Source organism: Aethalodelphis obliquidens, unplaced genomic scaffold (assembly GCF_003676395.1).
Source record: "Aethalodelphis obliquidens isolate GAN/ISIS:26980383/991018 unplaced genomic scaffold, ASM367639v1 scaffold59, whole genome shotgun sequence".
In the NCBI taxonomy this organism is placed as follows: domain Eukaryota; kingdom Metazoa; phylum Chordata; class Mammalia; order Artiodactyla; family Delphinidae; genus Aethalodelphis; species Aethalodelphis obliquidens.
In genome coordinates, this window is record NW_020838003.1 from 7480130 (window position 1) to 7486105 (window position 5976).

Below are 5976 nucleotides of genomic sequence, written 5' to 3' on the forward strand. Positions count from 1 at the left end.
ACTATCACAGATCAAAGAATATCTATTTTATTTTGCATTTAGTTGTCTCTCTTTATTCACAAAGTATTTTTAATTTTTTGTTTGATTTTACTCACATTATATTACATTATTATATTATTAGCAAATATTCACATTAACATATATATACATATATATATATCTTTTAAAAAATATTTCAGTTATATCTTTGAGATAGTACTACCTGTCTTCTTGCAACTACCGTGGAATAAATTATAAAGATTATAAAAACAATATAATGAAAACATTAAACCAGAATTTCCAATTCATAAGTCAGGTGCTGTTTTATATATATAATATGTATGAGATATATATGTATGTAATATTTATATATATTCATATTATTTAAGTCCTACTGCATAGGATTAGGATTATTATAATTTTAGCTATATAATTATAATAATATGGTATTTTATATTATATTGTTATGTTATTCATATTATATTATTAATATTGCCATTGAACAACAAGGTAACTAAGGCACAGAAAGGTAAACTGATGCTCAGGATCACACAGTGTAGTAAGTGGAGATCAGGGATTCTGAACTCAGCCAATCTAGGTCCAGAATCTGTTATTCATTGATTTGAGTCTGTGGATCTGTAGAGTCTGAAAATAGGTTAATGGATGTTCTATGGTGATGATGGGAGTAAAGGAAGATGTTCCATGGACACAAAAAGGGTAAGGAATGGCATTATAGAGTTTTCATTGTCAGGTGCTAGTACTCAAATATGCTGCCTAAATATACCTGCTTCTCTTTGCTGAGTTTTAAAGACAGAAGGCAAATGTCAAATGGTGTACAAAATACTGATTCATTATTAATATAAGGTTAAGCTCTCGACACCTGTCCAAGATGTCTGCTTTGGAGAAGGGCCTCAGTAAGTCTTCTACCCCACCATATAATTCTCCTGGCACTACTACCTGGCCATCTACTCTAACAAACCAGATGCTATATTGACCTAATCACAGACAGAGAGCAAAGAGGTTCACCTGGTCTGTATGGAGGCCAGAGGGTAGTAAATCAGGTGTGAAGGCCAGGATCCTGTCTTTAAGTCACAGTAAGCCTTCTCATTTGAACACTTGGCCCAATGATTGTCTCATTGTCAGACAAATCATGCGATCCCCTCTCTCTTCTGTGGAAAGGAGCTAGTAAAGGAACATGGAGAGAGGGCAGAAGCTTAGATTGTTGTTTCCTCATGTAAGGGATACTGGAAAACCAGGAGCAGACACTCAAAACACTACCTCTTCAGTTCTCACTATAGACTCTCTTTGATATTAAGAAAACATCTTAGCAAATTTAGTGTTTGGAGATGTTCTATAGTAAAGTTAGGTTAATAGGGCTAGTGTATGAATAATGGTAAAATTATATGAAAAATGATAAAATAAGGTCAACTCCAAATTATTTGTATCATTAAAGCCTTTTGTTCATCAATTCCATGCCAAAATATAGCAGCATTTTGACAATGAGAAAAAATAGATGAGTAACACTAATACTTCTTTCATTCAGTTTATAATGGAACCATATAGCTTTGCTTAAAAATTTATATTCAGTAAATGATGTGATAACATTGACATAGAACTAGAGTTAAGAGACAATGGAGAAGCCATTTTCTTCCCTAGTTAAAACATAGCAAATCATAGTACTTAGTACTGTCTAATATGTCAATGCCCTATGCCCTAATTTTTTTCTTTATTCTGCACTGAACGAAAAGGCTGAAGTCTAGGAGAGCCACAGCTGTGTGGGAAGGCTAAACAACCCCATAGCAAAAACACTGAGGACAGAGATCATGTCAATCATCTGACATGCCTGCCCTTGGATGGTTCCAAAGAAGATAGCTCCTTCTCACCTGTTATGAGGTATAAGAAGTATAAGAAAGCTGTTGGAGCTTTGGCTGAAAAAACATACTCATGCAACATAAATACACGTAATTTCTAAGGCCATAGATGGTCTTGTTATTTATTTTATTTAAATACGTCCATAAATGACTAATGTTGAAGGTTTATCTTAGCTTGAGATGTTATAACAAAATAACATAGACTGGGTGGTTTAAACAACAGATATTTATTTCTCACAGTTCTGGAGGCTAAGAAGTCTAAGATCAAAGTGATTCAGTTCTGGGTGAGATCCCTCACCTGGCTTGTAGATGGCCGCCTTCTTGCTGTGTCCTTATATGGTTGCGAGAGAGAGCACTGGTTTCTTTGCCTCTTCTTATGATGATACTAATCCCATCACGAGGACCCCACCCTTATGATCTTATCTGAACCTAATTATCTCCCAGTGGTTTCACCTCCTGATACCATCACATTGGGGGTTAGGACTTCAATATATGCATTTTGGGGGAACACAAACATTCAGCCCATAACAAGGTTGTTAGAGGGATTAGGTGTTCTAGTAAGATGACCTGGGAAGAGGAGGAAGTGTTTGCAAACTTTTATACAATTTACAGTAAAATATTCTTATCGGCCACCTGTCCATAGTATTTCTTTATTTATACTATGAATCATATCAAGGTGCCCAAAATTGTACTGACACTTGAGAATGAAAAATTAGAACTACAATACCTCTGATTTAGTCTTCTTTAAAATTAAGTTGAGAATATTATGCAGGTGTCAAAAGGAATGAGGAAGTTTTGCATAGACTGATAAGGCATGACTGGATATATTAAATGAAAAAAAATCAAGATGCAAAATTGTTTTTAATAGTAAGCTACCTGTGTGTTATGTGGCAATGAAAAATAAATATAGATGTATTGTTGCAAAAAAAAATTTTGGAAGGACATATCAATGTTATAAAAATGGTTGCTTAAAATGGGAAAGAGGTATAAGATAAAGAGAGCAGTTAACTTATGTAACAAGACTTCTCTAAGTATGTATTTTTACATAATTTTCACCTGGGAACATATATTATTTTCATACTCAAAAAATTAAATTAACCTAAAGTGAAAAAAATAAATAGCTAATTCTAATAAACTCAACAGAACAGAAATGAATAAACCAGCTCTATATCAAGTTGGTGACATAAACACACAGAGTTAATACTTATTGTAATTGACTTTTATACTCAGTATTATGACTGTATATCCTTTTATACTCAGTATTTGACTGTATGGAATATATTCTTAAGAAAAATTGAGCTGCAAAAAAGTCTTTTTTTTTTTTTTTTACTTTTTCTATACTGTTTTTTTTCTCAAAGCTAGTATTTATTCTGTACAAGTTTCCACTGTACATCACATTTTTCTACTCTTTCTTACACAGTAAACAAGTGTACACCAGCCCTTTGGCTCAGGTTCACAAGTCTTCCCTGGAGAAGGGTGTCAGGCCAGTTAGAAAAAAGTCTTACATTTTATTCAATAATCTAATTGTTAGAAATATTATTGATATTATTCATTTTAAAGTATGTGTGTCATATCTGTGTGGGTGTGTGTGCATGAGAATAATGCAAATAAGAAATTATACATAAGACCTAATTTGTGGACTTCTGCAGATAATGCTTAAAAATAAGATGAGTATTAGATTATTTTTCTTCCATTCATTTTCTACTGAAGCTATATAGTTTGGCTTAAAGATTTGGATTCAGTTTTAATGTGAAAACATTTAGAGTTCTACCAGAGAGGACACTGACCCCTGACTGCTTGTTCAAGAGAGAGCCCCAGCTGCTGCTGCCACTGCCTCATCTCCAAGTGCTGCCTGGCTGTCTTGGACTCCTCTGGGTGAGGGCGTGGTCTTCCCCATGTCTGCCATAGAAGGAGCATCAGCTCCAATGCCCGATCTGACCTAACAAGACCCCAAAACACTCTAGCTCCTCTCATTTCTTGTGCACTCAGATGATATGTGGCCTAATAGAGTGTGGGATTTGGTGTCCTTAGTGACTTCCTAGAAAGGTCTAGGCAACACACGTGAAAGTGCAGGGCCACTAACAACTCTTGGGGTGAACTTTGACCAATGATCCAGGAGGAAGCCTGAAAATTAATTCCCCTCACTTTTTTCACTGCAAGGGCTGTTCTGAGGCACAGTGGTTTCTGAAAGCCTGATTGAAATGTTTCCTACATAACTGAGCTTCTTCCCTTTCCTCAATTCTCTTTTACCTTCACTCTACCTGCCTAGGTTTGCACCTTCCAATGAAGCCTTAACAAGTAATCTGCCTCAGGCTCTGTTTTGTAAATAACCAGGGTTAAGAAAGCAATTATGTTAATGCAGTTAGGAAAAAAAAGTTTTTACAGTAAGAGGAAAAAAAAAAAATATATATATATATATATATATATGTAGGTACGAAAGTAAAGGTAAAAAAATCTTGTAATTCAATTCAAATTGGAAATATCTGTATGAATTGACAAAGAAAAAACACCAACCTCCTAGTTTCCTTCTTTGGTCCACTGAAAAGCAATCATAACTTAATAGCCATAAGCATATCTATTAACTGGATTATGGTCTGTATTTATTACATTTCCACAAATGCACCTGTAGAATGACAGGTTGTTTTGTTTTTTTTGCAGTATGCGGGCCTCTCACTGTTGTGGCCTCTCCAGTTGCGGAGCACAGGCTCCGGACGCACAGGCTCAGCAGCCATGGCTCACGGGCCTAGCCGCTCCGCGGCATGTGGGATCTTCCCGGACCGGGGCACGAACCCGTGTCCCCTGCATCGGCAGGTGGACTCTCAACCACTGCGCCACCAGGGAAGCCCCTAGAATGACGGTTTTTAAGTCTAGGGCAGCCTTTATAAGATTAACCTGAGATTTTGGGGCGGCCACAATGCAAGCTATCAAAGAATATGAGTTATGTTAAAAGGCCATAGATAGACACTAAAATGAAGAAGATCTGAATAGCCAAAGACAGTAAAATTTGAGCATCAAAAAGAATAATGAATACAATTTATTGGAACACATACATTACGTAAAATTCCATAAGTTCATAATACATGGGAGAGAACCAACAAAACAAAACTCAATTCATTAATCACTTTATTTAAAAGCAAAAAACTAAGAATAAATATTTATCTTGTTTTTCCTTTAGGAACTAAATTTGAAAATAACCAAATAGCCCTGGCTAATGAGGGAAAGTTCTTTATGAAGAATTCTCACTGAAAGATGTTAATAGAATGATAAATTAGAAAAGCATGATTTTGTAACCTCTAGTAAAATAATTGATATTTATTTTGGATCTTATCAGAAAGTGAATTTCCAAGTTGCTTCTCTAAGAAAAGAGCTTTCTATAATAATGAAGAGATTGTGTAAATAGATTAAAGGTATATTGGCTTATAACCTGGAGACTAGGAACTTTTTAATAGCAAACTATATTTGTGAGGATATTTGTTATATATTGTTCATGTAAACCTTTAAAATGTTTTTCATAGAAGGTTGATTTTATTCACCAGACCTGTGATAATTTAGCCACTGATTATGACCTCATTGATTAAGCTCCTAATAATTAGAGTAGTATTAAAGGAAAATGCAAACTCTTTTAGCATGTGGAGCATTGCTAAAATACTTTCTTCTCACGAAATGTTATTACTATTCTTTTAATGTTTCACAAATTTACATCATCCTTACACAGGGGCCATGCTAATCTTCTCTGTATCATTCCAATTTTAGCATATGTGCTCTTGAAATGAACACACAAAATGTTATTTTAAAAGTAGATTAAATCTGGTTCTGGCAGATTAAATTTAAAGTTTAGAGTAGAAGCTTAATGGATCAGATCAATGTTCAGTGTTTCAAAAGTAACTGGCCACAGTGTGAAGGGTATGTTGTGAGTAGGAGATCAGGTAGACAATATTTTAATGACCTGAATTTAGTTAGTGGCAGAAAGAATGGAGATGATGATCTGAATTTGAGAGGTGTTCCAGAAGTAGAGTTAATAGAATTGGTCATTGATTGGATGGGGGCAGAGGGTGGAGAAGAGGAAATGTTAAAGGGAAAGTCAAAATATGTCCCAATGTAATAGTTTAGGTGAATGCTTACAGAC

The 5976-nt window shown here is 34.9% G+C and overlaps 1 non-coding gene across 1 annotated transcript; it reads right to left on the minus strand.

Annotated features, from left to right (window-relative positions):
- Positions 1-5520: 5520 nt before the first annotated feature.
- On the minus strand, positions 5521-5627 carry LOC113609963 (U6 spliceosomal RNA). The gene has a single exon (XR_003428890.1). It is a non-coding gene; the product is annotated as a U6 spliceosomal RNA (small nuclear RNA).
- Between the last annotated feature and the right edge of the window lie 349 nt (positions 5628-5976).